This window comes from Macaca thibetana, chromosome 12, assembly GCF_024542745.1.
Source record: "Macaca thibetana thibetana isolate TM-01 chromosome 12, ASM2454274v1, whole genome shotgun sequence".
NCBI lineage: Eukaryota > Metazoa > Chordata > Mammalia > Primates > Cercopithecidae > Macaca > Macaca thibetana.
In genome coordinates this window covers 38,709,194-38,719,687 of record NC_065589.1, presented here as the reverse complement: position 1 = coordinate 38,719,687, position 10,494 = coordinate 38,709,194, and positions in this window count along the sequence as shown.

The window sequence follows — 10,494 nt, the reverse complement described above, 5'->3', positions numbered from 1 at the left end:
TTTCAATGATGTATTATACAAATATAAATGCAGCTAGTAAAGCTTCATTGTGAATTATGCTTTTTATTAATATAAAATCATTTTTTCTTGAATTTTTCCTTGATATTATCTTTTGACCCATTTTTCTTTCTATTTTTAACTATTTATCATATTCATGCACATCTTTTTACATTTTTCCCTTTTTTGTCAATTTAACATTCAAGTGCTTTGCATATTTATCTATGGGGTCTTAATGTTTGAAAGTCAATTTGCATGAGGATTTAAAATATGACAAATATTAATTCTTTGCCTCTTTCCTGTAAGTATTGTCTTGAATGTCTTGATTATAATCATTGTATGTTGTGTACAAAATTCCTTTTGGATCCAGTCTATTAACATTTCTCTGCAAGGTTTCTTTTGTACATAGAACATATTTCTTTATGTTCTTTCATTTATTAATGTGAATTTTTATAATTTAACTTTTTAATTTATATGCAATTAATTTTGATGTAGAGTGTAAGGTATAGATCTAAATACATCTTTTTTCAACTAGCTACCCAAATGCTTTGTCATCATTTATTAAATAACTCTTCTTTTCTAGCTGATGTGAAATGCTATTTTGAATTCACTTGCTCAAATTCCACTCTAATGTCCAAGTGAGCCTTTCTATATTATAGAGGCTGAAAATTTGAAAATGACCTTTCCTGGGGTTCCTTGCAGCTATGTTTCAGATGTAATTTTTTTTCCACCAATAAGATGTGCCAATACCTCACTTGCTTTTGGAACTGCATTAATGGCAGAGAAGTGGTAGACATCTATTTTGCTAGCACAGATGGTCACAGCAGGACAGTCTTATAGCCAGTTGATTCGAGACATGGCAGCCTCTAACAGTGGTCATGACAGCTTTTATGATTATGACAAAAACCATGTAAGTCTGGGGGCTGGGAGTTATTTCTAGAAGCTCAGCCCAAGAATCTGCTTCTCTAGGCCTTCCAAATGTTTTGTAATATCTGGTAACAAATCCTTTTCTGGTTAAACTGGAGAGAATGGTTTCTGTTATCTGCAACTGAACCCCATCCAGTGCAATGATAGTATCAAACATTAAATTCTTATATACACAAATACCTAGTTCTGGATATATAGTCTATTCTGTTGAATTGTCTGTCTTCATTCCAGCCTAAAATGACTGAATTATTATAACTTTATAATATGGTTTAATGTGTGGCAGATCTAGTAATCGTCTTTACTCTTTTTTCCTAAAAAAATGTTCTCTTTTGGATGAACTTTAATTTCACTCTGACAATTCTCACTCGACCTGTGTCCCTTGGAGATTTTGATTCAGTATGCTGTATGAGGAAACTGCTCATCCTCTGGGCTGGAGGTCCAGATTGGGTGTACAGTGTCTTGATAGTAAATCTAGTGTACCTGTTATAAAATAATTCTAGAGATTTAAGGTGGGGGTTTGGATAATAGAGTGTGATGTTAATTTTCATGGCTTTATAACCACATCTATCAAAACTGTTTTTATTTTTTATATCAAATGACTTATTAAAGGGTAAAATAAGAGAGGTCTGGACACTTCAGTGCTTCTCTAATTTGGGAAATGATCAATAACCAACAGACGGGAGGCTGTGTCTAGTAGTTTTTACAGTTGTATTCATTAGGCACAGGAAAATGTAAACTCAGAGAGTCTGAGATAGAACCAAGCCTCCAGGATAAACTTCAGCAAATCTAACACCTTTGTTTCTCTTTTTCTTTCTGGACACTTGTAACAGCACTAATCTAGAAGTGAGTGTATATGAGTTCTGGTCCTGGCTTAGCTAATTTGGGCAAACGATTTAACTTCTTTGAGACTTAGGTTTCCATTCTAACAAGATGCAGGTGATAATATCCATTCTGTGCAAGTCACTGGTTTTTAACATATAATGTGTGTAGGTGTTATGCACACTGTACCATCCCATACAAATGTGAGTTAATATATTTTCTGTCTTTATTATCTCTTTTACCTGCCTTAATCACCAAGCCACTGTGATCTGTCACTCCATCTTCTCCATTAAACTTTTCAACCATTTCTATTTTTTTTGGACAGTTACTTACCTCAGTCATCATTTCTTATAATTCCCTATCAAACCCTGCTAGTGTCTGTGAGATCCTTGCCCCTCTTCTCGAGTGGTTCAATCTTAAGAATGGGGACAATTCTTTTTTTGTGGGGGCGGGGATGGAATCTCTCGCTCTGTTGCTCAGGCTGGAGTGCAGTGATGCAATCTTGGCTCACTGCAACCTCTGCCTCTCAGATTCAAGCGATTCTCCTGCCTCAGCCTCCCGAGTAACTAGGCTTACAGGCGCTTGCCACCATACCTGGATAATTTCTGTATTTTCAGTAGAGACAGGGTTTCACCATGTTGTCCAGGCTGATCTCAAACTCCTGACCTCAAGTGATCTTCCTGCCTTGGCCTCCCAAAGTGCTGTAATTACAGGCATGAGCCACCGCGCCCAGCTGGGACAATTCTTGTTATATGTTAATTTCTTAAAGACACCAAAGTCTATTCAAGATATGAACTAGTGGTTAAGAAATAAAGGTGGAAATTGATAAAAAGTATGAGGTTAGTTTCACATATGCACATTCTTATAGCACTTATAATGGCATCTGTTAAACCTTCATCTAACTTTTAAAATAAAATGGCTTGTAAATGCTCTGAATTACTAGGCTGTGGGATGCTGTTGGGATCTCCAAGTAGTAATGTAGAAGTCTAGGCACTCAGCACTGTATAGAATCAAAATTCCAGTGGAATGTGGAGAGCAGAAAGATTGGGCAGGGAGAACTTGTGAAAATTTAAACATGATTATCATGTTCATTTGGAAAAAACATTAGGTGACAATAGATATTTTTAAAAAACACCACCAACAAGGGCATTGTCTGGCTATAATTTATTGAGTTATTTTATCACTTTCATTCTCTGTGCTTTAGATATTCCGCTTCCTCATACATAAGGTAATTTTGTAAAACTTTATGGAAGAGAAAACAATCACACACACACTCACACATAGAGTATATGTTTATTGCTGTTATAATAAATTAATAAAAAACCCAAGAAACCTAAAACCATTCTCTCTAGTTTAACCAGAAAAGGATTTGTTACCAGATATTACAAAATATTTGGCAGGGCTGGAGAAGCAGATTCTTGGTCTTAGCTTTTAGAAATAATTCCCAGCCCCCAGATTTACATGGTTTTTGTCATAATCATAAAAGCTGTCATGACCACTGTTAGAGGCTGCCATGTCTCGAATCAACTGGCTATAAGACTGTCCTGCTGTGACCATTTGTGCTAGCAAAATAGATGTCTACCACTTCTCTGCCATTAATGCAGTTCCAAAAGCAAGTGAGGTATTGGCACATCTGATTGATGGAAACAAAATTACACGTGACTTTTGTTTGCTGAATTGTTACATGGACATAGGGGAAGGTTTTGAAATGCAGAAAACATAAAGGAAAAATAATCATTAGTTATACTTAGCATATTAATTAGCAAATTAACATTCTGGTGCCTATCCTTTCCCTTTTTCTATGTATTGTTTTTATATATTTTTCTTTATAGATTTTTATATAAAATTTTAAACATTAAACTTATATATATGTTGTACATGTAGCTTGCTTTTTTAATATACTGTACCATGAACGTTTTCTCATGATTTCACAAAATCCTTGGCTTGTACATCTGGTGATTACACTTTTAACAGTGTTGGACTCTGCTGGAGGTGATTTTTTTTCCCTTCTTGATCTGAGAGATGAGCAGTTATTTTTCTTTTTGAAAAGAGAAAGCCAATTTTCAGTTTATACCAGTAGGTGTCATCCATTCACACAAAGCATAACCCAAGAAACCTAATATAATTTGACTTAATCTCTATAATTTCTACCAAATTCTAGCATAGTGTTCCAGCCTATCTAAGCTCCTTGGGTGAAGGCCATTTAGACTTTCAATTGAATTTGAAGAAGAGGTTATTTTTACCATTTAAGGTGCTTGCAGAGAAAGAAAAAAAGAGAGCAGTTTTGAAATGGAATGCATTGCATAGTTTGAAGTTATCATTTTATCTTGTAAAAATACATCAATTACTGGAAAGAGGCTTTTAAAATCTTAAAATATTACTCTGAATAGCCACTCAAAGAAGACCAATGTTACTGTTTTCATGATTTTCTGAAAGAGGGTCACCAGTCTTAATCCTGTGTACAAAAAGTTGGGATGAGTCCAAACATAATAAAATATTTAAAAAATATCAAATGATGATTAAAAAGTCATGAAAATTTAAAATCATAATAACCATATTTTTGGCATTATGTAATAGTTTTTAAGAACTTTCATAAACATTACCTTTCGGTCCTCACAAGGATTCTCTGTGATTACAAATGAGTGAACTTTCGCTCACAGAGGTTAGGCATCTTTCTGAAGACCACACAGTTGGTAAGTGACAGAGTCAGGTCTAAAACAAAGGTATTTGAATTTTATGTGCATATATATATATGTATGTACTGCCAATTAAGCATCATCCTTTAAAGCAGAAGTTAAAAATGAATAGTCCATGGGCCAAAGTGGGTCTTTAGATATGTTTTGTTTGTTTCCCATAATGTTGGCTCACAATGTATTTTAAATTTTTTGAATAAGCTCCAAAATTTAAAAATGGGGATATTTCCCACAAAGACTAGAATTTCATGTGTCTTTGGAAAAAATCAGAAGAGATGGTTACACTGGATTCATATTCCCTAGCGGCGATGGATAGCTGGAGCTGCTTGGTGGCGTCTCCTGTATGCTATCCATTTGGCCCCACTGTCCACTGCTCCTTACTGCCTTACACTTGGTCCATGTCATCCATTTGTTCTATGTACCTGGCCCTGTGTGCGTGTAAGTTTGTGAGTCTTTGGGGTTGCAGTTTTTTGGGGGAATGATTATATACTCATTTCAATTGTGCTATTATGGCTCAAAACACTTTTGAATAGCGTTAAGAGTCACACCAGAAAAGTGGTGTCAATATTTTAGCCTATTTAATTGTTTAGTTAACAAGTGGCATCATCTACTTGAGTACTTGGGAGAAGTACACAGAATGAGCAGAGCAGAGAACTGAAGCTCGAGATCTGGGGAACAGTAACATCAACATGTCAGAGGAGAAAGGAATTAGAGAACTGACAAAGGAGCCCAAGAGGAGAGAGGGGTCTGAGAGATGGAAAAAAAGAAAAGGAAAACAATGATTCTGACCTTTTCTGGGGATCATACAGGGGCTTCAATGAGGTGTTGTTTGAAATTAGGCGGATAAGTTTTCCATCAGAGGATTAGACTTTAAATTTAATACAGAATAAATTAGAGTAGAAGCATGAAGGTTAACCTACGATTAACAGGATAACTCTTAGTTCTGATCACCAACCAGGAATGGGTGGTACCATTTCAAGGTCAAGTATAAGTGTAACATCAAACATGAAGTGTAGCATCAAACAATTCAGACAGGTCAAGGATGGTAAGGATGGAGTGTGTTCATTGGAATTTTGCAGTGGTGAGCTTAGGAAAAACAGCTGCAGAGACAGAAACCAATCTACAGTGGGTTGAGGAAGAACTAGAAAAAACAAAGACTAGAGGCCGACTATGGACTTCTCTTTACTAAGAAAGAAGAGAGAGAAGATGGTGGGGTTTGCAGAGTCTGAGGAAGAGAGAGAGAAAGAGAGAGAGAGAGTGTGTGTGAATGATTGGAGAGATTCTAGCTGGTTATAAACTGTAAGGAAGGAACTTGACATGGTGTGGCTGTGCCCCACACAAATCTCATCTTGAATTGTAATCTCCATAATCCCATGTGTCATGGGAAGGACCCAGTGGGAGATAATTGAATCGTGGGGGGCAGTTTCCCCCATGCTGTTCTCATGACATTGAGTGAATTCTCATGAGATCTAATGGTTTTATAAGCCCACCTCTTGCATCAGCAGACCCTGGATATGAGACATGGAGTCAAAGAAGATCATTTCAGAACTTTAAGGTTTAATGACTGCCTTATTGGATTTCGGACTTGCATGGGCCCTGTATCCCCTTCATTTTGGCCAATTTCTCCCATTTGGAATGGGTGTATTTACCCAACGCCTGTACCCCCTGTATTTGTCTGTTCTCACACTGCTGCTAAAGACATACCTGAGACTGGGTAATTTATAAAGGAAACAGTTTTGATGGACTCACAGTTCCACATGGCTGGGAAGGCCTCACAATCATGGCAGAAGGCAAAGGAGAAGTGAAGGCATGTCTTACCTGGTGGCAGGAGAGCTTGTGCAGGGGAACTCCTATTTGTGAAACCCTCAGATCTCATGAGACTTATTCACTACCATGAGAACAGTATGGGGGAAACCACCTCCACGATTCGGTTATCTCCACTGGCCCTGCCCTTGACACATGGGAATTATTACAATTCAAGATGAGATTTGGGTGGGGACACAGCCAAACCATACCACTCCCATTGTATACAGGAAGTAAGTAACTTGCTTTTGACTTTACAGCTCATAGGTGGAAGGGACTTGCCTTGTTTCAGATGAGACTTTGGACTTGGACTTTGGGTTAATGCCGGAATGAGCTAAGTCTTTGGGGCACTGTTGGGAAGACATAACGATATTTTGAAATGTGAGGACATGAGATTTGGGAAGGGCCAGGGGCGGCTTTGGCTATATGGTTTGGCTGTATCCCCACCCAAATCTCATTTTGAATTGTAATCCCCAGAATCTCTGTGTGTCATGGGAAGGACCCGATGGGAGGTAAGTGAATCATGAGGGCGGTTTCCCCCGTGTTGTTCTTATGATAGTGAGTGAGTTCTCATGAGATCTGATGGTTTTAAAAGCATCTGGCATTTCCCTTGCTGGCACTCATTCTCTCTCCTGCTGCCCTATGAAGAGGTGCCTTCTGCCATGAGGTAAGTTTCCTTAGACCTCCCCAGCCATGCGGAACTGTGAGTCAAGTAAATGTCTTATCTTTGTAAATTACCCAGTCTCAGGTATTTCTTCATAGCAATGTGAGAGCAGACGAATACAGAGCTGTAGAATGGTGATTCAGGAGCCAAAGACAGAACTAAGGGAGCCTGAACTCTGCAGAGGCCGGAAGGAACGGGATCCAGAGAGGTGCCTTACTGATGTTTTGAGGAATGATACTATCATTGGAATGAAGGCCAACATGAATAAGTTGCAGTATATTTGTTAAAAATATCAATCATATCATTTAGCAGTCACATCTCATGCTGATTTTTTTTCACCCCTCATGGAAATATATAATTAGTTTTCTGGGCTTTATGGATTAATTAATAACTTTAAATGAGAAAATATTTGGCTGTCAAAATGGAATATACTTTTGTTTTATGATTAGAGATGGGCAAGTGATCAGATGAGAGATGAATCAGGATGATGAATTATATATTTATTCAATTAATTTCAATGTGAAATACAAACACATTTTGATAATTTTCTGCTCTCACATTATGATTCAGAGTGAAAAATTGTCATTGATGAGAATTCCCAAGGTCATATTGTTCCTCCAAAAGTCAAGGATTCTTCAAACACTTGTTCATTCAATAAATAGTTGTGGAGCATTGCAAACAAACTTGCAAAGAAGGCATCTTTAGGCTGAGGCAGGCAGATCACGAGGTCAAAAGATCGAGACTATCCTGGCCCACATGGTGAAACCCTGTCTCTACTAAAAATACAAAAGTTAGCCAGGCATGATGGTGCACGCCTGTAGCCCCAGTTACACAGGAGGCTGAGGCAGGAGAATCGCTTGAACCCGGGGGGCGGAGGTTGCAGTGAGCCGAGACGGTGCCACTGTACTCCAGCCTGATGACAGAGTGAGACTCCGTCTCAAACAAACAAACAAACAAAAACAACAACAACAACAAAACCGAAGGCATCTTCAGTTCTTGTTCTGATGTTTCTCAGTTTAGTAGAAGCTGTCAGAAAGCAAACAGGCCATTACAGTGGTATAATTGTTAACAATTGTTACAGGTAGTTAGACAAGCATGAGCTGGGCGGGAGAGGGCAATTCCCCCACTCATAGGAATGCTGGGTGGTGGTTTGGCAATTATCACATTGCCTCTCTAAAAGTGATAAATTGGCAGCTGGTGCCAGGGAGAGGTCATTTCCTGATGGTCCACACCTGTTGCACTAAAGTGTTACTTGAATGCAGGTACCAGGTAGAAGTAACTTCCTGGGCCTGTGCATTAAGAGACAAAATGGCAGAGTATGTATGACCTTTGTGGAGGCACACCACCAGAAAAGGGAAGAAAGCCTCAGATGAGCAGGCCTACAGTTTCCTAAACACACTGCACGTGCTCACCTCCTAAGCGTAAGGAGGGCACTGCACATGCGCACAGCCCACCCTAAGGGAAGAATCCTGTAAAAGGGGCCAGCCTATAAAGTCCTAAAATCAAGGTTAAACCCCGCACTTGACCTTGGGCCTCTTCCAAGCATACTCTCCTTTTTTCTCTGTTCTAAAGCTTTTTCAAATAAACTTCTATTTCTGCTCTGAAACTTGCCTCGGTCTCTTTTTCCGCCTTATGTTTCTCAGTCGAATTCTTTTTTCTGAAGAGGCAAGAAATGAGGTTCCTGTACGGATTTTCTGCTGGTAACTCAGATACCTTCCACCGGTAACCTAATGATTTCTAGGATGGGGGACACAGAGGAGTGTTGGGAGGATGCAGAAAAGCCACTAAATGGACACTAGTTATGGGGGTGGTTGGGAGTGAATGACATTGGTCAGGGAAGATTTCTTTGATGAATTGATGGGTATGGAAGCAAAGGCCTGAAGGATGGTGGGATATCTGCCAAAGAAGGTAGGCTAGGGTGGTGAGGAGGGGAAGTACAGACAAAATGATGGCTCCTGGCAGTAGAAGGAAGAGTTAGTTTGGGGAATTTAGAGAACTTCACGTCATTCAATGTGACGGAAACATTTGGTACAGAAGGAAGAAAGAATAAATGTGGCAAGAGATGAGGCTGAACTGGAGAAGGAGCTGCCCTTCATAAGGAGTCTTGAAGCGGTGTGGGCCTTATCTAAGAGAGGAAGCCAGTGGAGGATCCTGGGAGGGGTGGGGACACAGATGAATTCTATTTAAATTTTACAAAGATTACTCTGGTTGTAGCATGAAGATGGACTGAAATGGGACAAGAGTGGGAACAGAAATGACAGACTCGAAGTCAGTGACCTTGGCAAGCGAGGAGGAAAAAGTACTTGAGAGACAGTTAAGAAGTAGAGTAATTGGGGTTTATTGGTGAATCAGCAGGAGAAAGGAGAAGGCTGGTTGGTGGTACCACCCAACAGTATAGCAAGGTAGGAGGAGAAGCAATTGTGATTAGGAAGGACCTCTCACTTTTGACGCTTGTCCCTTTCAGAATGGCAAACCAAGCTCAGAAGAAGCACAGACATGTGGGGGGTGCTTTCTAACCCTATTGCTTGGACTCAATCATGCTGGTGTCTGAGCTTCTTTACTCAGACAAATGTTGCTTTCGGTAAGTTTCAAGCAAAGCAAAAGAAAGACATTCAGCTACAGCGGTTCAGAAAAGCAAGCATGCTGCATGATGAACTCTGGTGCCCAGGAGGCAAGAAATAAAAAACACTTTTAATGTAACCAACTTTCCATGCCCCACCCTCACCCCAGGCATCTGCATACACAAATCAAAACCCTCTTAAGTCATGGAATGAAAAAAAATGTAAAAGCAAACAAAAAGTACTTCCTGTGAGGTGAATGGAAATTTTTGCCCAGTTAATTTTCCAGGCACGTGAAAGCAGTTCTGAATATTTAAAACCACAAGTACTTGTATTCTTGACCAAGATTTTTGAGAAGGCGAGGCACGGGAAGGATCATTGAAACAGGACTTTGACATAAAACATCATTTACATAGAAGCGAGCTCTGCTCCACCATGGGATCAGTTTACCACCCAGTGTCCGACAAACTGAGAAGCGAGAGGGTTGGGAAAAAGCAAACAGATTCATCTCAAACAAAACCGCACATATCCAGTTGAACTAAAGCTGAATTTAACCTAACTTGCGAGACTTTTCTCCCCTTGAGGTAGAAACGTTACACCTCCAATTGACCAGGACATCTTTTTTTTGCATTTAAATTATCTTGGAATTTCCTTTAGGACCTAAGCATCCTTCCACCATGAAAATACGAAAGCAAAAAAAGTAATGCTTCCAGTAATTTCTAGCCAAATAAATGAGGATAAGCGTGTGAGTATGGTGGGGTAGTTAAGAGTTTGGAATCCAGAGTTTCACCGTCTGGATTTGAACAGGCTCTGTTGCTCATCAGCTCTGTGACCCTGGGCAAATGACTTAATCTTTCTCTCAGTTTCCTCATCTATGAAATGAAAGTAATAGCAGACTCTCCCTCATTGAGTTGTTTGAGAATGGAATCAGACAATGCATGTGGAGCCCGGTGTCTGGCACACACTATGTCCTCACTGCACGTTTATTATTAGGTTCCTGCCTTGTATTTTTCTCTGTGCAACAACCCTGAGC